A 25,029-nucleotide genomic window follows, 5' to 3' on the forward strand; every position below is an offset into this window, starting at 1 on the left:
AAGGGAATGGATAATGTCAATGTCCTCCATTGGAGGAATTATCTAGTAACTATGAACTTATCAGTTTGCCATCCATTCCTACTGCAATATTACCAACTTATCATGTTTTAATGTAACATAGGCACATTATTCTTCCAGGGCAACAGCCTCTTTATTTGTAGATGAAACAATGAAACATAAGGTTGTTTCCTAGCAACACCCTCTTCATTAGTTACAGATCCCTTTAATGTGGAATTATTTAGATGACTGACTTCTGCAGAGATTTTGCTTACTTATTGATATTGGTGGATTGTAATGACAGAAGTTTGAGTGGCCTTTTTATGGTTGACGTTTTCTGAAATGGGTAGTTTTGTCATTATTGGTTAATACATTTTGTTTCATTGTTTACTAGAAGACTGTACAAAACTACAAGTTTAAAACACATTCAAACAATTGGTGCTGTATTATACAAAGAATATAATTTAATACAATCAGGAAGGTGAATCAAAGAATGCATACATGTATGCATTCCCATAAAAATGTGTTTAAAAACAGCCCCGACGAAAGTGTGAAAGGCTCAAAATCATGGCAAAATTTTAAGATTTACTCTTGCTACCAAGAGGTAAAACAGTTCACACCACATTACCTTGACCTGGCCAAGCCTTTTGACACAATCCCCTACTCAGGTGTAGTACAAAAGATGAATAATGCAGGAGCATCACTAGCTTGCTCACAGGATGCAGGAGATCAAAATAGGGGAAGAGACCAATCACCAATGGAGTCCCCCGGGGTTCGGTGCTGAGACCTTTGGTTTGGCATATACATCTCAAAAGTAAAAGGAAATACCCAAGGGCTTTGGATGGCTAAGTTTAAGATGACTGCAAGCTAGGACCAGTTATTGAATCCCCAAATGACTTGACCATCATGCAGAAAGGTTTGTCCCAAATAATAACTGGTGTCAAAATCATGACAATGCCCTCTGAGAACTGACCTAATTGTTTTCATTTGGGGACTTGTGTTTACAGTGACCTAACTTTTGACCAGCATGTGCCCAGAGTCATAAGAAAGCCTTTCTATATTGCATAGCTTATGAACAAATCGATTGTGACTAGATCTAGAGATATTGTTGTGCTCCTTTACAAAGCTCTCGTTAGGTCAATCATTTTGTATAATGTCCAGTTTGGCATGTATCTGTCCAGCCTCATGCAACAATTGGAATACCTTCAGAGATACCTTAATACAAGGATACAAGTCCTAAACAATAGGTCTTGCATGGACCACCTCAAAGATTTATTACTATACTGAGTATCCTACAGAGTGCTTAGAGGTGACATGTCTGGCATACAAGGCATCCTCTGACCTAATACAGATGGACCTACTGAACATCAGCAAGTCAAATGGCATCAGAAATACTCAGTCCAGGTATCTAAACTGAATGTTGTGGTGAGACAGATATATATCACAGAGGCTACCACTGTTCCAGAACAGACTATTCATAAAAAAATAAAACAAAGCTCATCCATCCATATTCAAATGCAACTTGACTCTAAGGATGGGTAATAGAAAATGTACTCCAGGATTGCCCCTCATGCCTCTAATGGATAGTGGCAGTTCCTAAATGTTGTATCCCTTACAAGGGTCCCCTCAGATTATCTATGGTATTATCATAGTTATTCCCACTAGGGCTAATATACAGTTAGCAGCCATTGGATAGGTAAGACCAATCAGAAAATGTTAGCCAATTCCCCTTTGGTTCTTGAATTACGCTTAAAATGTCCTGCAAATGAACCTATGTTGTGGTAGTAAACAATTATAAAACAAATGCCCTTTTTAGATCACTAAGTGCCCCTCTCACCCTCCACTCCCCCAGTCTTCAACAGCTTCTGGCGCCTATGTGTTGTTGCCAATGTACATTATTTATGCTACTGCCAAGCTCTAGCTGAGATAACACTCGCGTTCAATGTTTTTGGTCTTCTCGCACCACGTGCTCCAATCTACATTTAGTAATTGCTTTTGAGCCTTTTTTTCTAATTAGAAAAGCACATGGTGTGAGTAGACCCAGATAATGATAGAAACCTGGTTTCCATCTCTGCACAATAAATTGTCGAACTCTTGCATTACTGGTATTAGGTGCTTGTGTGCACTTGGGCTGTCATCATGCTGCTGGGTTAAGGTCTGGTACTCAAACCTCACAATTGTACAGATTAGTGTAGAATATATTGATGGGTTGAATCACGCTTTTGGTTCGTTTTTCATAAAATGTGTATTAATGCCTGATTGTTTGTTTGATTGTTTATTTATATATTTATTGCATTTGTTGACCGGGAAAGTCCACTGGGCCTAGAAGAGCCCATTTTCATTGGAGGCCTGGGGAGAAAAGCTTCACAAAATTAAAATTAACATACAAAATATATGCTAAAGATTTAAATACAATTCTGATAGATAGAAATTAGGATACATGGTTGCAAATAAAAGCACAAGTTTAACAATAATATTTCATTAATTAGAAAGCAGTAATGAAAGGGGAGGAGGAAAGGTGCCATGTGATGGATTTCTGCCTATTTTTGAGGTAGTTGGCAAACCATTGTAGGGTGGGGGGGGTAGTCTAAGGTTAGAGAGTTTGGTAAGCAGTAGTGAGTGAGAAATTATGTCAAATGCCTTTGATTAATGGCAAAGTTTAAATGATTGAAGTTTGCTCAGGTCATGTTTCAATGTAGTTTACCTTTATACTATCTTCTTTAGCTGCACCTTTTATATCAGGGGTATGAATTACTACATATTATATACTTGCTTGTTTTGAAATACTTTGCTTCTAGTGTCATTATTAGCCCAAGAATGAACGGATGAATGAGATAAATAATTGTGTGACTTAAATCTGGGCAAGAAATGGAAACATTGTCAAGACATCCCACTAGCTACTTACACTTGATTCTTTTAACTAGCATTGCCTCCCCCTGTTCCTCGTGTTGCTTATCGGCACTATCATCAGCTATAAAGTTCCGTTGCATTTCACATCCTGACTAAATAACATTGAAGACTGAAGTTAGAAAATAATGACAGGCAACTGAGTTTCAGACTTCATAGTCTTCAGAAATTTTGTGCTAATACGCAGATATCAACTATAGGTATTTGTTTGGTCATTTTGAAATTTTGGCCTCTGTACACTTTACTGCTTTTGACATAGTTTGAGTGTACAGTGTCTCCCTAACTGTACCTTAGCCTGTTTTGTGACTTGTGGTTTTGTAACAGTGGCCCTTAACTTTCATTCTTAGCTACTGCCACTGCCTTCACTGCAGAATACCATTAGATCTGTGCAGCTTTTATCCCAATCTAATGTTTTTTGTGTCATCTTTCCCACCTAGTCAGGGTCTCCATCTACTAACCAGTTATGCAGTTTATAGTTTCAGCATTTTGTCCCAGATTTACAATACTGAAGTTATTGCATTATGTGGTATTTTCACAAAATATTAATAATTTGTCAGTTTTTTTGTTTTGTCTTTTGTCTTTTCCTGGTTAGGGGTCACCACAGCAGAACTCCAGTCCGCTCATGATTGGCAGTAGATTTTCACAAATGCCGAGGTGCCAGCTCGACATTCAATCTTCAACAAAAGCACATCCATTTACACATGTCTTTCGAATGCCCACCCAACAGAGGGGAGGACATGTAGACTCCACACAGAAGGCACTCCCCGCACTCCAGCTGAGAATCGAACGTGAGAACCTCTTGCTGTGAGGCAAACAATGCTACCGCTGCACCACTGAGGATGATGCATTAATAATTTGTCAGTGATAGGCCTAAATATTTTCTCGCAAGGGGATACTGTAATTTTTAATAGTGTTGTGCAGCTGTGGCAACATAAAAACAATTATTTAATGGCTTACTTCATTTATATTGAGTTTCTAGAATTGGGTTTTTCTCAAATTAGGTTGTAAATGCTAGTCTGTGGCAAACAATTGAAATGGAAGTGTGTTAGATGGGAAAGGGTATGCAACAAATGATCAAGCTGCCATTCAGCAAAACAGCAGTTATTCATATTACTTTTCTGTCCCCCCCATTCACCTGTATGCCAGGTGGCCTGCTACTACTGATCATGTCCCTTCATTCCACCTGTGCTGGGATGAGAGAGCAGATTATGACCCAGTAATGGTCTAGCCAGCATTCAGAGGACTTTCTGGTGCTACCCTAATCTCACTCTGTTGGCAACTGACATGATAGCATGCCACAGCCTGCTACCTCATCCACAAAGAATGTGATGATTCCCACATACTTGTGCAGTGTTGGCTACAGTACATGTTCTCTGCTGGGCATGGCAAGACACATGCCACCAGCAATACACCAATACAGTGATTGTTTTCTGATGAGTGTTGAACCAAGTTCACATACCTCCTATACTCAGGTATTTCATTTATTACATCTCTGAACCCCAGACATGTGTGTGTGTGTGTGTGTGTGTGTGTGTGTGTGTGTGTGTGTGTGTGTGTGTGTGTGTGTGTGTGTGTGTAAATATATATAATATGGGATCCGTACAGGGGGATTGTTGAAGTTTTTGCCAAGTCTGTCGGCTAGCAGGTAGGCAATTTCTTGTCCCATCCACTAAGTTCAGTACACAAATGGTCATTCTGTCTTGGGTTTCTGATGTAGCCGAACAATTCCTTATGATTGTCTTTAGCTAGGGATGTTAATTTAGATTTGTAGCTAGTCTTAGAGAACTTAAGACATCCGATTTGCTTGCTCAAGCTGTAGAGGCTATTCTTTCAGAATTACCTCCTTCCTGTTCTTAGATATCAATCTTCTTTGGTTGTACAACTTAATTATACTTTTAGTCCATCAGGGTGCTTTGTTTTTTTTTTTTTTTTTTTTTGGAATTCCTGGTTTTGTTCCCCTTGGGTACGGCTAACTCAGTGCCTTTTTAAGTGGCTATATAGGGTTATTTTGTTTTCCTCTGTATATCAGGCATTGATATCTGTTATCGGGTGCTTTGAAAGCTTTTATACCATTGCTAAGTAAACATTAGTTTGCTTTGGAGAAAGTATTCAATTTTTTTACTCATGTAAGCATGTCAGGTTTCATCTTTACTTCAAATGAGACAGATTTATGGTCTGACCTACCAGGGAGGGAAACGCACAGGGGTTAATGCAGTGGTCCCCCACATTGGTGAGCATTAGGTCCAGCACATTTGCATCCCTTGAGGGTGTACAGACCATCCCTTCCAGGGCATTTGAATTAATGAAGTCCAGCAGCCTTGTAGCAATTGTGCTCATGTATGTCGCCCAATCGATGGGATGCTAGTTAAAATCTCCCATGACCAGGGTATTTGGCTGTATGTTGAGTGACTCATGCTAGTCCAGATAGGCAGTCTGCTTCTCCTGGTTCAAGGTCAGGGAGCTGTAGCTAGTGATGAAGTGGAAGAGTATTTGTCATACAGTGAATTGGACCTGGATTAGCTCAAGAGAATCTCACTGTTTCACCAGTCTTGAGGAGTATTTGGATTTAATGAAGGTGGCTACACCTCCACCTTTCATATGATCACAGAAGGTTACTAGACTGTAAACACGAAGGTCATTTCAAGACTAGCCGTTTCATCACAATATAATACCAGAAATACACTAATCAACACCAGGAATGTATTTAGTAGTGCCGTCCAACCAAGGTTAGAGGTGGTAACCCCGGTAAGAATTTATGGTACCCCATTCACTCACCCAGGTTCTCTCTGAACAGTGTCATAGAAGTAGTCTGCTTCACATGAATTTGCAGCCGATGCCAAAGTCGCCACAGTCAATGGGAGATAAATCTGTCCATCCAGCATATCATATTCAGGTCGCATGCCATATTTAGGTCCCTTCGACGGGTAGCTCAACTCCTGTTTAACAAATGTGCAGCAAATGTCAGATGCAAACAAGGGTTGTGTGTGTGGGGGAGGATGCAAGCAAGGGCTCAAGGGGTGTGTGTGTGTGGGGGGGTGGATGCAAGCAAGGGGTGAGTGTGTGTTGGGGGGATGCAACCAAGGGTGATTGTGTTTGGGGGCAAGCAAGGGGTGTGTGCATGTGTGTAGGGGGATGCAAGCAAGGGGTGAGTGTGCGCATGGCAGGGATGCAAGCAAAAAATATGAAAGGATTAGCGCAATAAATTAGTCTCACTAAGGACAGAGCAGCAGACATGACCCCAGTGTTTGATTTATAAGAAACTGGTATTGTGTAAGCAGTTAATGGCTGTCAGCAGAAGTGTCTCTAGATAGATGGTGTCATTTTGTGCAGTTCACCCACTGTGTGATGAAAAATCAGATCATGGGTTGCTGATAGAGGAAGCAAATGTGGTTCCCCAATTCATCCAAGTATCAATTGCAGGGTTTAAATGTCTAGTAAAATAGAAGAAAAGTAATATACGGGCATTTGAATGTCTCTGAAAAGTAAAATGTGTGAGGGGATAGAAGCATGTGTTTTGGTACAGGTGTATGGGCATCTGAGGGTTGTTACACTGCTAATGTAAGTTGTAGTAGTGGTCATTTTTTGAAAAGGTTCATGTGGCCATATTTCACCGGTAGACTACAAATCACACTGAAAATGGGAATTCAGAAATGCATTTTTACTGACTTACAATACATCACTGCCTGGAATGACTAAGGAAGTATCAGTCTGTGGAAACTTGTTGTCTGTGTACTGGTAATACACAGCTTTGTGTGGTACTAGGTGACATCAAAGCATTCACCATATATATATATATATATATATATATATATATATATATATATATATATATATATATATATATTGTGTCTCATGTATGTATGTAGAGTGGATATAAAAAGTGTACACACCCCTGTTAAAATGTCAGGTGTTTGTGATATAAAAAAATGAGACCACAATAAACTATTTCAAAACTTTTCCCTCCTTTAATGTGACCTATTAGCTGTACAATTCAGTTGCAAAACAAACAAATCTATTAGGGGAGAAATATAAAAAATAAAAAATGTACAATAAGCTGGTTGCATAATTGTGCACACCCTTAAACTAATACTTTGAAGTACGTTTGGATTTAATTACAACATTCAGTCTTCTGGGGTAGGAGTCTGTCAGCATGGCACATCTTGATTTGACAATATCTGCCCACTGTTCCTTGCAAAAACACTCCAAATCTGTCAGATTGCGAGGGCATCTCTTGTGCACAGACCTCTTCAGGTCACCCCACAGATTTTATATTGGATTTAGGTCTGGGCTCTGGCTGGGCCATTCCAAAACTTTAATTTTCTTCTGGTGAAGCCATTTTTTTTAATTTGTATGTATCCTTGGGGTCATTGTTGTGTTGAAAGGTGAACTTTCTCTTCATCTTCAGATTTCTAGCAGACGTCTGAAGGTTTTGGGCCAAAAGTGACCAGTTTTTACAACTGGTCATAATTCCTTCCACCTTGACTAAAGCCCCAGTTCCAGCTGAAAAAAGCAACCCCAAAGCATGATACTGCCACTACCATGCTTCACTGTGGGGATGGTGTTCTTTTGGTGATGCAAAGTGCTTTTTGTGCGCAAATGTACCTTTTAGAATTGTGGCCAGGAAGTTCAACCTTGGTCTCATCAGACCAAAATACATTTTCCAACATGCTTTTGGGAGACTTGATGTATTGTTTTGCAAATTTCAGCCAGCCCTGAATGTTTTTCTGTGTAAGAAAAGGCTTCTGTCTTTCAACCCTACCCCATAGGCCAGACATATGGAGAATACGGGAGATTGTTTTTATATGTAGTACACAACCAGTACTTGCCAGAAATTCCTGCAGCTCCTTCACTGTGCCTGTAGGTCTCTTGGCAGCCTCCCTGGGCAGTTTTCATCTTGTCTCCATCAATTTTGGAGGGGCATCCAGTTCTTTGCAACGTCACGGTCATCCCATATTTCCTCTTCTTTTTGATGACTGTCTTCGCTGTGTTCCATGGTATATCCAGTGCTGTGGGCATTTTTTTGTACCCTTCAGACCTGCTACCTTTCAACAATGAGATCCCTTTGATGCTTTGTAAGCTCTCTGCGAACTATGGCTTTTGCTGTAGCAGGCTACTGAGTAAATGTCAATAAAATCCTACTAGGACAGCTGAACTTTATTTGGGGTTAATCAGAGTCTCTTTAATTGATGGCAGGTGTGTACTCAAGAAGACTCAATGCTGTAATTAAAGCAAAAGGTGCTTCAACAACGTATTAGTTTAAGGGTGTGCACACTTATGGAATCAGCTTATTGTATTTTTTTTTTTTATTATTTATATTTTTCCCCTAACAGATTTGTTTGTTTTTCAGTTGAATTGTACAGGTTATAGGTTACATTAAAGGTAGGAAAAGTTTTTAAATTATTTATTGTGGTCTCATTTTTTTATATCACAAAAACCTGGTATTTTAATAGGGGTGTGTACAATTTTGTATCCACTGTGTGTACATACATGTGTGTGTATGTATATGCTGCTGTTTGTTGCAAAACAAAAAAAAAAAATTATCCTAGTTTCCCCATCTTTCCTGACCTAGAGTAGTCCAAATACAGGCTTTGCTATATTCTGGACTTTTGGAAAGTTCCTGTGTTGCCCATTTCCTTTCTTGGATAAAGGGAGGCTTCTTTGCTCACCAGTGGCAGCGGGGAGCTTAGAGCAGCCTATCTATCCCTGGAGGAGTGTTCCCAGCACAAGAATCTGGTAGTGTATTGGCTGTTTTTGGCCAATTTCTAGCTCTTTCAAGTCCACCTGTATAAAACACGCTTTAGCGCGGCTTTGCGCGATTTTTGCACATAGAGCAGCATAAGGCAATGCAGCTTAATTGGGTTTAAACCATTCTCGGCTCCACAAAGTCTGCTCTTCACTTTTTCCCTTAGAACTGATCTAGTTCTCATAATAAACACCCTATTCCTACTCTAAAGCCTGGCACTTGCTCACTAAAGCAATTATATAAGTCAGCACTAAAAAATTAAAAGCACTACACCCTCACAAACTCCCCTTGAGTACCTTGTTCCCCATTGGCCCTTTTTTCAATTATAAAGGAATTCCCAATACTATTCTAGCATGCCCAAAGGTCAGTTGTTGATCTCCTCTCTGGTCCAGCTGGTGAATCTGGGAATCTTGAGGTAATGTTACAACTGCCTCATGTACACAGACAACCCTCTCCTCCTCCCAACAAATTCCAACACATGTGAGAGATGCAACCATTTAGCCAAACTGGAGGCTAAGCTCTCTCAACTCAGTACTGGCGTAACCAGTCAGGAGGAGAAGGAAACCACACTCACTACAATTCCAGTCTCACATAGACCTACCACGACAATAAACCAAACACATAAACATACTCGGAGGCTCTAAATAAAAATCTGCATAAGCAGCAGAGACCTCCAAAGCAGACACTCAAGCAACCGCTACCCCAAAACAAAACACGTGCAACACATAGCTCACAAAGCCAGTGTGCCGAACAGTCACAGCCCTTAAGGCTAAACAACACACCTGATACACTTCTAATAGGTGACTCTATCATCAGGCACTCTGACGTCCCGCTCACCAGGCTGAACAAGGAGAAGGTCATGGTGAGCTGCCTGTCGGGCGCTAGGATCTGCCACATAACACAAGCACTCAGGTCACTACAAGGCAAGTACAAATATGACTCAGTCATTGTCCATGCTGGTGTGAATGACCTGAGATGTACCTCCCTGGACTACATGAAAAGAGACATAGAGGAGCTCTCTGAGCATGTAGCCCAGGCCGGTATGACCCTGACCTTGAGTAGCATCTTACCCTCACCAAGAATGAGGCCACAATATGAAGACAAGATGATCAATTTCAGCAATTGGCTTAAGTATTGGTGTCATTCAAAGGGGATCCAATGCCTGTCAGCCTGGGATGACATGCTCGACAAGCCACGATGCTTCGCTAGGAACGGCTTGTACTTGTCACCCATGGGCTTTCGGATATTGGCAAAGGCTCTTGCCACCCCCATAGTGCCTTTTTTAGGCAAGGCTCAAAAGACAAACCCACCTCCATAGAGACTTCCCATACTCTGAAACAGGCTACCCATCTATGTCAAGCAAAGTTCTTCATTAGCACTCTTCAAGAAAAATCTTGATGAGTAGATGGGAAATAGGAAATACACCCTGGGGATCACTTCTGTGTCTTGGCTCAACACTGCCACAGGAAAATAACTTTCTTGGGTGGCATAAGACAGGGAACCTTGTTGGCTAGGTTTACATAGGCCCTCAGGCCGATAGCCTAGTACCTACCTATGAACCTATATATATAGATATACATATATATACATATATATATATATATATATATATATATATATATATATATATGTATATTTTAAACTATGTGAGATCATCCACGTGCAACTAACAATGGGCAAAACTGCAATTCAAATTGTAGCTTGCTACATATCACCCACCATGTCCTAGGACCCCCATTCCACATTTCTGGAAACACTGGGAAATATAAAGGTCCTACCAAACACCCTAATATTGGGTGATTTCAATTATCCAAACATTAATTGGGAGAACTACTCTAGTACTAACTCCCCTGCCCAACATTTCCTAGAATTTATAAACTCAAATGCCCTGGATCAACTGGTCAGCACTCCCACCAGAGGTGACAACATATTGGACCTGGTCATCACCAACATGGGCGACCGGTGCTCCACACTGGAGGTCAACCCCTCACTGGTTAGATCTGACCATAAACAAATCACTTTGGATATCCACATTCTGCCCCCACCCCCGGACAAGGAAACCACCGTGAAAAACTTTTCAAAAGCAAACTTCACTTTACTTAAGACCGAGGTGGAAAGCTTCAAAGCCCCCATGCTAAAGGATAACATTGTCCAAGCTGCAAAATCCTTTACTAATGCATTCTACAGGGACCTACAAGAATGCATGAATTGTGCTATCCCAAGCAAAACCAAGACACACTCCTCAAAGAAAAGGAAACCAGTCTGGTGGACTCCTGCCATAAACAAGCTATAGAATAGAAGGAGGAAACTAGTACAGAAAAGAGTAAAATCCCAAGAAGGGAAGACATCCCTAATCAGTATCAGCAAGCAACTACGATTCCTCATAAAATCATCCAAGGCGAGTTTCGAAAGAAAAATTGCCAAGGACTCCAAAGATAACCACAAGGCATTCATTAGCTATGTCAAGAATCTAAGTGCCTATCCACAGATCTGCTCAGAGTTAGTACAGAATGGTACAAAATACACTGAACCGACCGATATTGCCAGCATCCTGGCAGACAGGTTCAGCGCAAACTTCAGCCCCCTCTCACCCCCAAAAGGGCCCATAACCATACCAGAAGAATGTAGAGCTCCTGAAATCACAGACATTCAGGTTAAAACAGCCCTCTCCAAAGCCAAAAACACAGCATCAATGGGACTGAACGGTGTCCGAGGTTGTGCCCTACATGAGCTCAAAGACAAAATAACCCCTCACCTAAACACACTGTTCAAACTCAGCTTCTCCACAGGTTACTACCCATAGAGTGGCGCACAGCTACGGTTATTCCGCTCCACAAAGGTGGAGCCACAACAGACCCCGGGAACTATCGCCCTATAAGCCCAACTAGCTTGGTCTACAAGGCTATGGAGTGCATCATCATGGAACTCATTTTAACAGAGACATTGGGAACCTACAAACACTGGACCCTACCCAGTTTGGCTTTGTTAAGGGCAGATCATGCCTCCTAAACCTGGTGGGCTTCTTTGAGACAGTTACCAAGGCTATAGATAAGAGAAAGGTGGTACACACAGCCTGCCTAGACCTCGCAAAGGCCTTTGACACTATTCCCCATTCTGGTATTATAGATAAGCTCACCAGACTGAACATAAACACCTACATCACAAAACCCACATGGTAAGAGTTGCAGGAGCTAGGTCTGACTCTAAACCGGTTACAAGTGGCATTCCCCAGGGCTCAGTCCTAGGATCCCTCCTGTTCGGCATATACTTCTCAGAGGTACAGGCAAGCACAGGAGGACTATGGCTGACCAAGTTCACAGACGACTGCAAACTAGGGGCTATAATTGACTCTCTGGCTGACACAGACATCCTCCAAAAGATTCTCACTGAGACGGACACCTGGTGTCAAAATCATGGCCTCAAGCTAAATGCCAAAAAGTGCATAGTCATCCCCTTTGGAAAAAACAAAGTACCCACAAACTACCACATAGGTGGTAGTTCCCTAAATACAGAAGACGTAATAAGGGATCTGGGGACCCAAGTAAAAGTGGTTAGAAAATCCTTCTACGTGGCACATCTTATCACAAAAGGGTTTGCATCCAGAGCAATAGAGGTCATTATGCCCCTCTACTCATCACTCATCAGACCCATCATAGAGTACAATGCCACATTTGGGATGTATCTTACAAGACACCTGCAACAGCTGGAAAGACCACAGAAGTACCTCACCAAGAGGATCACTGGCCTCAAACAGATGCCCTATGCAGCTCGACTGAAGAAACTCCAGCTGTACTCGGTTGCATACTGCCTACTCAGAGATGATCTCTGCCTGACATACAAGGCCATGTCCAACCCAGAACTGATGGACATGCTCCACCTAAAGAAAAGCTTATCCCCTCGAGTCACACGCTCTAGGGATCTAATCCTCACCACAACAATAAATAGGACGTGCTGGAGGAATAGATTCCTGTCACAGAGACTTCCCATGCTTTGGAACAAGATTCCAATCTACATTAGGCAGAGCTCCTCGCTAACACTCTTCAAGAGAAACCTTGACGAGTGGATGGGAAACAGAAAGTTTACCCCGGGGATCACTTCAGTGGCTCTGCTGGACAGAGTCACAGGGAACTAATCTAAGGGGGTGGCGAAAACCAACACATTCTGGCTAGGCTTCTAAATGCATTCGTGCAGATAGCCTAGTACCTACCTATGAACCTATTATGTTAAAAGCAAAAACAAAAATCACTATTAGATATGTGATGAATAGTGATATGGTGGATATTTATAAGGAGAAAAGCACAAAGGGTGTGTAAGCATGTAGAGAATAGAATAGAATAATCAAAATGAGATTAGATACTGCATACTGTCCTCCAGAAGTCTGCATCTAGCATACTTTTGCCGTAATACATGTATCACTGTTTGCATATATCGCATTTCAGCATGGGTCTACATCATGATATGATCACACACTGGGCCAATAAGAGTTTTCAGGCAAACCAGTCTCAGGAAATGCATACCAGCAAACCAAGCTGTCTGTGGGCAATTAACAGCCAGCACCACTTTTATGTGAATCGTGTAAATAATATTAGACATAAATGTCTAATTGGCATAATGGTTAGTTCTGTAATCAAAATTTGTACATGGGCATCACAAGACTTTCATATGGTGAGGCAGTGGTGATTTCATTAAGCATGTGATACCTCTATCTTACAATTCTACTTTGAAATGCAAGTCAAATTATTATTTTTTGTCCATTAACACTGTTCTGTTTACAGCACTGTTATAAATGTGAGTACTCGAGGCAGACACGATAGCCCAGAAAAAGTAGCTTGTTTTACTTGAAAAACTCTGTTTCCAAATACTATGAACTATTAGGGTTGCCAGATGTCCGTTTTTTTGAAAAGTTGTCCAGTTAGAAATTCCATTCAAAACCGGACTCTGGTTTTGTTTTTAAATTTTGCGGCGCTGACGCTGATGTCATCACGTGCGCAATGACATGAGGTCCCTCAGGGCTACCAGCCTGTTGGAATTGAGCTCAAGGAGCTCACTTCCGGTAGTGCGAGCGGGAAGCAGAAGCCAGCATTTAAGGAAGGCAGCATTTTCAGAATGCAAGCAAGCAACAAGAGTTCAACTTTGATTGTAGTGGCAGCATTTAAGTGAGTATCAGCAGTTCCACTTTGGATAGTGTTTAACTTCAAACGGGGAAGGCACAGCAGAAGCCAGCATCTGGAAAGCAGCTTTAGCAATGAAGGTAGTGTGTGTGTATGTGTAGGTATGCATGGGGGGTTAGGGAATATATCATGTAGATGCTCTCAATTTTCCCTGATTCTGCAAAATGATGTCTCTGATATTGACTCATATTTTGGTCTGTTCTGTGTAAAGCATGTTTTTTTTCCTGACAAATCAACAAGGAGTCTGAACATGCATGGCTTCCTCCTGAGTGAAATGTAGAAATATAGCTTACTCTGCCTTTCCAAGCTTCCTTGCATTCTGATTGCAGTCAGGAAAAAATAGAATTTCTAGAATCATAATTTCCAACTGCCATAAACCTATCAATGGGCCTTTTTAAGGTTAAGCTGCACCATGTTTTATGAAATAACTTGATCTGCTTCAGTTCAGTTTAAACTTAAATATAATCACCCCTGACACTTTATAACATCTCAGCTTTAGTATTTCAAATTTAAACTAGAGGTGATATATGGGATATTGTGTTATTAGCTCCATTGGCTTTACTTTCAGATTGTATAGCAGTGTACTAGAAGCAGACCATATGACCTACATACAGCAGTCTGAGTAAGGCTTGAGGTGACAAATATTTAAACACAAATAGATATAACTTGCAGGTTTAAGACATTTTCTGGCAGTATGATCATGGCAGTATCACACTTGATTCATGAAGAAAACCCCTAGAATGATCTTCCATTGCATGTGCACTTAGAGATAAAAAATGAAAATGGGAAGAAGGACAGCGGTATTACTCTTATAAACCTTGAAAGTTGCTAGAGTAACATGATTTGATTTAGCATACAGCATTGCACTAAATAATGACAGACAATTGAATTTCAGACTTAGAATGCTTTTTTCTGAATGCTGTTAACACAGTATATTACTCTAGCAGCTTTCTAAATGTACAAGAGCAGTTTTTTCTGCCTTTGTTTGCTCTTGTCCCTCATTTCGGAGCTGAGATTGGTATAGCAAAGGTGTATAAACTGATGACCCTGCTAGTTTCTGACCATCCATTAGTTGTCCACATTAAGCATATGCTCTGTAGCTTTCTATAAAAGGCAAAGGTTCATTTTTCAAAAGCTGCAAGACCAATTGTGTCATTATGTATTGTTTCATACTAAACATGTATTTTCAGACCATGCTATACATTTTCAGGTCTGTTATTGAGGTAAGATATGATTGTTGTTAATACTGTCATTTCTTAGAACATTTTAAAATGTTATCATCCCAAACTTGGGAAAACAGTGTGCAATGCTGTTTAGATGAATGTGAGATTTAAAGGCAGATTAGTTTTAATGCTACGTCTGTTTTTATTGTGAGACTGTATTGCTTTGTTTAGCATATGTGTATCAGTAGTTTGTGCTATAAAATTTGAAATAAATGTTTTAAATTAAATCCAAATATCTGTAATCACTGTAGAATAAAGCACAAGACAGTATGCAGAGTGAGAGTTTTTAACAGTGTTTATGGCAACTGGGGAGAAATCGGCTGAAAGCAGGCATCCAGAACAGAAAAAGAGGGCGTTCCCATCAACTGGTGTCATGATGAGGTCACAAAATGGGTGGGGCATGGATGGGAGAGGGGTGGGAATGGGCGGAGTTATGGGTGATGTAAGGGGCATAACCTTAGTCCGGTTTTAGCCACAAAGAAAGCTGGCAACCCTATGAACTATGCATCCCTGTTTCATGACAGGAGGCTATGGTGCTGCATAAATAAGTATCCCACTGTCAGAAAGAAAAGGCTAGAACTAGGAAACAATGGATGAGTTAAGTCTCCTGTGGTGATGTGTCAATCAAAACAACAACAGGTCAAATTACCTTCAGCACTTTGAAAGCTAGGGAGGGGAAGTGTGAACGGGGAGGGGAGATGATCTAAAGAACTGCAACTCAGGCATGACAAAAGAGTGAAAATTAAGATCTCCGTAAAGAAGAAGCAGTAAAAAAACACAAAGTGTGTTCTGTGTCTTTGTCTCAGTTAGTTTTTTTAAGTAGTCATTGAACAGCAGGACATCTTGAAGCCTGCATTCTGGGATACATGGAGGTTTAGAAAATTTGTGAATTCTCACCAAAATGCTCGACCTCATGTGGCCAGACCCTGAAATTACATATAAAAATATTTAAAAACCTGTAAAGAGTCCCACAGTGCTGTTAAAATATTGGAAACATCTACACATGATGAAATAAACATGTTTTTTGAGTCTGTGGCTGCAGTTCTCCTTTGAAAGGAGAGTAATAAAACATCTGCAGAAAATAAGAATAAGAAAATTGAAGTTTTCCCCCCAAAAGGAACTTAGCTGCCCAGCTAAGGAAAGCACAAGCCTACCATCGATCCTCAAAAGCTTCTGAAGAGCATATTAGGTGGCAGGAAAGCTTTGAAGGGCTTTGCACTCAAACGTCTTTTGGTCAGTTCACCTTGAGCTGCTTGATGGTTTGGGTGTGTGGACGGTGCCCTGAAGCTTTGGAAGCTGATCAACTGTTATATCCATGGCAGAATATAATCCAAACAGCTAAGGCTAATGCAGCAGTGATTAATATAAACTACACTTAAACTAATACACCATACTATAAAAGCAACATCCTGAAAGAATACCTCTCAACTGTACAGATTTTCGCTGAATGTCCAGATTTTTGCCTTATATTTTTGGTCCGTTTTTCATAAAATTGTGGCTTTCTGGCAAATTAGTGGCAAATCATTAAAGATTGAAGTTAGAAAATAATAATAGACATTTGAGTTTATTTATTTATTTTATTTACATTTGTTTACTGGGAAATTCCGACTGGACACAGGTCCTTTTGCAGCATATGCCTGGGGGGAAAAGCTCTACATCATGTACATGATAAATAGAGATACAAAGTTGCAGCAATAGTAAACAACATTACAGGTTGTTGGCTTTAATACAATAACAAGATATTGATTATCAACAGTATATACAGTAAATGTTGCAAGTTAAGATAGTTTCTTGTCATTTATAATATTAGTAACAAAGTTGTCAGACAGGATTTTACAGTATGTAAAGACAACTAGCTATTTCTGACTGCTAGTAATGGCAATAGTATAGTTGGGTTAAGAGTCTAGGTGGGGGTGAGGTAAGGGTGGGGGTGTTAGTCTGGATTAGAACAAGGACAAAGCTAGTGCAAATTTAAGTGGAATTTGAGTGCAGTCTTGTAAAGGCTGCTGGAAGGTAGAGTAGTTATAGAGGGTGGAAGATTGTTCCAAAGTTTAGATATGGTACATGAAAATATGGCTTCTCCTGCTGAGTTTTTGGGTTTGATAACAGTGAGTTTATTTTTGTTGCTTGATCTTAGGGGCTTAGTGGGGTGATAGGGTTGGTGAAGGGTTTGAAGGGAAGGGATGTTAAGGGGGTGGTTAATAAGTTTATGAGCGAGGGTGAGTTGATTAAAGTGAAGGAGTTGTGGGAGTTCTAGCCAGTTAAGGGAGATACAATGATGACTGTGGTAGGAGGTTCCAGTGGCAAATTTAGCAGTTTTGTTGTAACAAGCATCCAGCTTGTGTAGGTCTGTCTGTCTATGGTTGGTAAGTATGGGGGATGCATAGAGTAGCGTGGAGATTAGCTGGAATTGGCTATGGAGATTCTAGCCGCCTTGGTTAGGAATTGGCGGCTTCGATATAATGCACCAAGTTTCTTGTGAACTTTTTTTACTGTGAGAGATATGTGGGTGTCAAATCTAAGTTTGTTGTCTGTTTCCACACTGAGTAATTTTGTGTATTCTGATGGAGAGATGATGTATTGTCTTTGGCAAGAATGTTGAAGTGGGGTGTGTTTTGGTGGCCTTGGAAGGTTGGAACAGGAGAAGTTTTGTCTTACTTGGGTTGAGTAGGAGCTGAGCATTGGATAATCAGCTTTCTACAGAAGAGAATGAGTCCTGTGTGATTTATTGTAGTTCTGGTAGAGTGGGTGCAGAGCACATGAGAGTAGAGTTGTCTGCGTACTGTATAAGAGATGCTTGTGTGGTGGCAGTATGTAGGTTGTTAGTGAAAAGTGAGAATAGCAGAAGGCCAAGGATAGACCGTTGGGGAACTCTGAGAGTAACTGGGAGGTGAGGTGATATGTTATCATCCCAGATTACTGATTGCTGGTGTCCGTGTAGATAGCTGTGGAACCAGTTGCAGGCTGATTGTGAGAAGGAGAGGTCGGGGAGAATAGAGAGTAGTAGCTCATGAGATATCATGTCAAAGGCCTTTGAGAGATCTAGAAATACGGCAGTAGAGAAGAGGCCATTGTTTTTGTGATGAAGTATAGTGTTAGTGAAGGAGAGCAGAGCAGAGGTAGTGCTGTGATATGGCCTGAAACCATGTTGGGTTTTGGAGAGGAGATTATTAGCTAAGAGGTAGTTGGAGACCCAAGTGTTAATACATTTTTCAAGTATTTTGAAGAGAGGGGGAGAGGATAGCAATGGGGTGGTAATTGGAGAAGTCGGTGGAGGGGGTCCCTTTGTGGAGGGGAATGATGTGGGATATTTTCCATACTGAGGGAACATAGCATTCTCTTATGGAACGGCTGATTAGAATTGAAATTGGGTAGGCTAGTGTATCAGCTGCAATTTTCAAATATTCAGAGGGGAGGTTATCAGCTGCGAGTTTGATGGGTTTAAGTTTCGACAACAGTCTTTTTACGTTGGAGGTAGGCAGTGAGGTGAAGAAGAAAAGAGGAGTGGAGGGTTTAGGGTTAGGAGTTGTGGGGCAGTTGTAGGGAAGTGTTGTTTGTTTAGAGATGTAATAGTTTCAGTGAAGTGTTTGTTGAAGGATTCAGCAATACTGGTGGAGGAGGGAGGAATGGAAGGCTGGGGGGTATCAACCTTCCTTGGGTAGAGGATAGTGTTAATAGTGGACCAGAATTGCTTAGGGTTGTGGTTGGTAGAGTTTAGGGTGGATTTATAGTAGAGGGGTTTGTCTAATTTTATATGCTTTTTGACTTTATTGCACAGTTCAAGGAATGATTGCCTATTTGAGTTATTTTTTGTTAGTCGCCAGTGCTCCCAGGCCTTATCTCTGGATTTCATTAGGGTTCTGATGGTCTTTTGTAACCATGGGGCACGCCTGGATCTGACTTTGGCATTTCTTACAGGAGCATGGGTGTTCATACCCTTCAGAAAATTCATGCTAATGCAAAATCTGTTATTCTATCAACTTTCTAAGTTTGTAAGAGCAATATTTCAAAATTGGCCCTATTTGTACCACTTTTTTATGGCTTTGTCCAGATTTCTTATTCTAAGAGGTTGAGAGGTATGTAAATAGGCTAAGACCTTAATGAGTACCAGAGTCACAAAAACATTGTAAGAGTTTAGAAATGCTCAAACGTAGCATGATAGAACAGTAACAGTGTGGTTGGAGCAACCCAATAAAGGCAGTCCTTAAACCTACTGGTAGTATTACATTCTGTAATGACTTTCAAAAACCGAATAATATTTCAAAGTTCTATAGCTATCTCATGCCTCGTACTGATGAGCTGATAGAAATGGGGGGAAGGCCAGGTACCTGACCACAATAGACTGACAAGGGCTACTGACAGATACCACATAACCCTATTCCAAAGAAAAAAAAATGTTTTTGCAACCCCTTATGTTATGTTTCAGTACATTATCTTAAAGGGACAATCCCAGGGATTTTCTGTTTTGATTCAGCCTTTTACATGTCAGGTTTGCCTTTCTGAGCATGCTCACCTTTGGTTGTTGGAGTGCCTGCAGGAAGTTTCAAAGGTGTTAGCCAAATTTCCATCTCAAATTGCAGCTGTACTGACAACAGCTCTCTCTGTGAGCCATTCATTAGTGTAATCTGTGCATTCTACCCAGTGAGAAAAGTAGCCTTTCATGCATTTTACGACATGACTGCTGCAGGTACTGTACAAAGCACATCAGTAATGCAAGGTTTTTAAAACATTAGTAAATAGTGTTTTTTTTCTCTTCATTTCATATTTTATTCTTTGGTGACTGAATCCTGGCCAAATACAACAATTTTATGGCATGGCTTCTACCTACAGAAAGCATCTGAGTGAGGCAAACAGTAGTGGAAACCATATTTCTCTTTTGCATTTCATGTTTTACTGTGTTCTGATTTTTGAATACTAGCCTGGTGTGGTGACTTTCTGACCTGCTAGTAATTCCATAGAAAGCAAGTGTGTGACAGAAGGTTGGAGCATTAGCAAACACAGTCTTCTGTTCCTTTTTCAGCTTCTAGTTTGATATGTGCTGATGTCTGAATACTACTAGGCAAATGCATCATTTTTTTATGAATGGGCGGCTTGTACATCTGTAGAAGCATGAGTGATGCAAAGTTTAAAAATGAGTATACACTCAACTTTTCCTTCCACTTTGTATTTTATTTTTTGCTGATTTCCGGCTACTAGCCAAATGTACTTCCTAGTGTACATGCTACATCTTAGTGAGTTACTACATTGTATTATGTCAACACTTCTTTCTCTTTTAACTGTGTATCTGTATGAATCTGTTTCTAGTTCCACTGTTATTATATGTAAACAAATAACTGAAATGATAACTGTAGAGCTTTTGGCATCATTCGAACAGTTTTCAGTACCTAACGAGTGTCTGATTCCTGGTCTGACAATGATTAGTCCTACATGGTAATATTTAAACTGTTTCCATTCCAACAGCGTATCTTTCAACCTCTTAGCACAAAAAATCTGGACAAAGCCTAAAATAATGAGAAATAAATGCCCAAAAATTGAAACAAATTTTCAATACTGCTCTTATAAACTTTAGAAACCTATAAACCTAGAAAGTTGCTAGCCTAACAGGATTTATTAGTGTGCATTTTCTGAGGGATATGAAGTCTGAAACTCAAATGTGTGTCTTTATTTAGTAAAGTCAAACCTCAGTGATTTGCCAGAAAATGAAACTTTTATAAGGAACAAACCAAAAATATGAGGCAAAAATCTGGACAGTCGAGAGGTATGTACTGCAGTGATGACAAAGCAAAGTGACAGGAAGTACAGTTGTGTAAAATCTTACCATAGGTTCATAGGTGTGTACTAGGTTAATGACCCTGGGGCATTTACAAGCCTAGCCACAGGATTACCCTGGCATCGTGCCACCCGACCTTAGTTCCCAGTGCCTCTGTCGAGTAGAGCCACTGGATTTATCCCCTATGTGAATTTTCTATTTCCCATCCACTCATCAAGATTTCTCTTAGAGGGTCAGCAAGGTACTCTGATTGGCATGCATGGGAAGTCTATTCCATAGCATGGGCAGTCTCTGGGTTATGAACCTGTCCCTCCAGCATGTTCTGTTGATTGTGGTAATGAGGTTGAAGTCTCTGGAGTGTGTGGTGTGGAGAGATTGGGATTTCTTTAGATGTAACATTTCTAACAGAGCTGGGTCAGACATGGCGTTGTAAGTCAAGCAGAGATCGCCTCTAAGTAGGTGATATGTGACAGAGAATGGTTGAGTTTTTTGAGTCTGTCCATATAGGACAAGTGTTTAAGGCCTAGGATCCTCTTTGTGAGGTACTTTTGTAGCCCCTCCACTTGTTGCAGGTGTCTAGTGAGGTACATGCCAAATGGGGCATTGTACTCAATGATTGGCCTAATGAGGGAAGAGTAGAGGGAGACAATGACCTCTTTCTTCCTGTATGCAAAACCCTTAATAATGAGATGTAACACATGGAAGGACTTTCTGATCACAGTGCCATGTGGTGATCAAAAGAGATGTTGCTGTCAACGTGTGTTCCCAGATCTCTTATAATGCCTTCTGTGTTCAGTGGACTACCAGCGATGTGGTAATTTATGGGAACTGGGTTTTTTCCAAAGGCGATAGCGACACATTATTTGTCATTGAGCTTAAGGCCATGGTTCTGACAACAGTCTTGGTCTCAGTGAGGCTAGTCTGTAGGATGTGAACATCACTTGGGGAGTTAATAATAGCTTCCAACTTGCAATCGTCTGTGAACTTTGTCAACCAGAGTCCCTTTGTGTTGGCCTGGACTTCAGACAAGTAGATACCAAACAGGAAGAGGACCCAGAACCGAACCCTGTGGGACTCCACTTGAGACTAGTCAGCAGTCTGACTTACCGTCCGCTACTTTCACATTGTGAGTTCTATCTGTGAGCCAGTTTGCTACCCACCTAGTGATATAGGGTTTGATGCCTAGCTTAGTGAGTTTTTCTATGATTCCTGAGTGGGGAATGGTATCAAAGGCCTTGGCCAGATCAAGGTAGGCTGTATGAACCACCTTGCCTTCTTCCACAGCTCTGGTGACTGACTCAAAGAAGTTGACCAAGTTGAGCAGGCATGATCTACCCTTCACAAAAAACAAACTGTGTGGGATCCAGAGTTTGGAGATTCCCTATATCCGTGTTTATTAGGTCCATGAAAATGCGTTCCATAACTTTGCATATCAGACTCATCAGGCTAATGGTGAAATAGCTCCCAGGGTCTGTATTCACTCCTCCTGACTATAGCAGTGTGCCATTCGGTAGGGACAAAGCCTGAGGTGAAGCTGTGACTGACCATGGCATACAGGTGAAGTGCCAGTTCACTCTGTAGTTTATGTAGAACACAGCCAAGGATATTGTCAGGTCCCATAGAAGCTGTAATCTTGGCCTTGGACAGTGCTGTTTTAACCTGTGCAGCAGTAATACTGGGTGCCTGACAATATACTGGTATTGTGATTGGTTCTTTGGGGGGGGGTGTAGAAGGGTAAAGTTGGCACTAAATCTGTTGGCCAGTATATTGGCAATATCTGTTGGCTTGGTATAAGAGGTACCATTGTGCAGTAGCTCAGAGCAAATCTGGGTATTGCCATGGAGATTCTTTACATAACTATAGAAGGCCTTGTAGATGTCTTTACTATCTGCTGCAATTCTGTTTTCATATGCAGCTTTAGAGGATTTGATAAGGGAGCTCAACTTTTTGTTGAGGTTGATAAGGGAGTTTTTCCAGTTTTGGGACTTCAACTTATTCCGCATCAGATTCCTCCTTCTGTTGTAGAGTTTATTTATGGCTGGGGACCATCAGATTGGCTTCCTTTTTTTGGAAGAGTGCATCTTGGTTCTATTGGGTATGATGAGATCCATGCATTTCTGTATGTGTTTGTACAGTGCATTGGTGTATGATTCGATGGTCATGCAACTATTCTCCATTTGTATGGGTGCCGTAAAGTTAGCCACCTCTGTTTTTAGCAGCCCAAAATTAACTTTGGAGAAGTTTTTCATAGTGGTTACCTTTGCAGGAGTGGGGGAGTGGGAAGGACATGGATTTCCAAGGTGATTAGTTTGTGGTTGGATCTAACCAGGGAGGTGTTGACTACTGGTGTAGAGCAACGGTCGCCCATGTTAGTAATGACCAGGTCAAGGATGTTGCTACCTCTAGTGAGGGTAAGAATGAGCTGGTCCAGAGCATTGGAATTAAGGAATTCCAGGAAACGTTGGGCAAGTGTATTGATACATGAGTAGTTTTCACGGTTAATAGAGGGATAGTTGAAATTGCCCAGTATGAGTGTTAGGTTGGACCTTAATATTCTCCAGGGTGCTTAGGAACATTGAATGTGAGTTTTGGGACATGGTTGGGGACCTATAGTAGGCTATGACCTGAATCGCTGCCTTACCCAATGTTGGCTGTACCTGAAGCATCTCTGATGCGTTATGTTGGGCTACCAGTCTGGAGGTGTCCACATCCTTTATGAATATGGAAACACCACCACCTTTGGAGCTTCAGTCCAAGTTCTGGGACCAAAAGGTGCGGAATGACTTATAGCTTGGTAGTGCAGGGCTGCTTTGTACTGCCTTGAACCATGTCTCTGTTACAGCACAGATGTCGATGTTCTCCATTTTAAGGAGTGCTTTGAGCGAGTGCATTTTGATATTTAGACTTCTAGTGTTGAGCAGCACGATCCTCAGATTGCTTTTGTTTGTAGCTGTTATGGTGGTAATTTGGTCTTTGGAACATTGCCTAAAAAAGGCACTATGGGGTGGCAAGAGCCTTGGCCAGTATCCAGGAGACCAGGGGTGACAGATGCAGGCAATCTCTGGCAAAGCATCGAGGTCTGTCAATCATGTCATCCCAGGCAGACAGATACTGGATCCCCTAAGAATGACACCAAAAACTTAGCCAATTGTTGAAATCAATCATTTTCTGCTTGTTCTGTGGTATCATTCTGGGTGATGGTGGGATGCTGCTGAGGGCTAGGGTCATACCCACCTGGGCTACATAATCCGAGAGCTCCTCCATCTCTCTTTTCATGTAGTCCAGGGAGCTATGCCTCAGGTCATTCACACTCACATGTACAATGACAGAGTCATAATTGTACCTGTTGTTGAGGGACCTGAGTGCGTGCGTTATGTGGCAAATCATGGCACCTGACATGCAGATGACTGTTACTTTCTCCTTATTCAACCTAGTGAGTGGGACATCAGTGTGTCTCACTATTGAGTCACCTATGACTAGTGTGTTGGCCATGCTGTTTTGCATTAGGGGCTTTGGTTGAGTGGCACACTGTTTATGAGAGTTATGTGTCTTGTGATTAGTGTTGTGTTGTTGTGGTCAAGTGCATTTCTGCCTTGGAGGTCTCTGCTGTTTGGGTAGATTTTTACATTAGAGCCTCCGCAAAGGAGGATGTGTGGTTTGTGTTTTTATGTGAAGGCAGTGCTGGTGTGTATTCTGGAGGGCTATGTGTTCCACATTGTGTGGTGCAAATGTTGACCTTCTCCTCTTGGCCAGCTATTCCAATCTTGGCTGGAGAATAAGTGGCTTCCAATTTGTATATTTAAGTGCATCTCTCACAAGTCTGATTGTTGGGAGGTAAGATGAGAGGGTTGTCTGTGTACATGAGGTGGTTGCTACATTGCCTTGGGATGCCCAAGTTCACCATGTTAATAGGAGAAAGCAAAGGGAACTGACCTTTAGACATGCCTGGAGGGGTGGGCATTAATAATAAATACTGGAGCTGTTTCCTTAACAGCTGATGTACTTTTTACTGTTGCATTATTCAGTACAGAAGTGATGTATCGCCACTGGGAAGCCTGTTGCTTGGCTAGTATAAATAAGCTTAAAATAGATCTTGATTGTATTGTATATCACATTAATGCTCTCGCACAGAACATAGGGCATAAAAATGACTTATCGATGCAATTACATAGGACTGCATTGCTCCAGGAAAGAACAGTCATCATAGGACAAAGGAGT

Source organism: Protopterus annectens, chromosome 5.part0, assembly GCF_019279795.1.
Source record: "Protopterus annectens isolate FY-2018-M chromosome 5.part0, PAN1.0, whole genome shotgun sequence".
Taxonomy (NCBI): Eukaryota; Metazoa; Chordata; order Ceratodontiformes; family Protopteridae; genus Protopterus; species Protopterus annectens.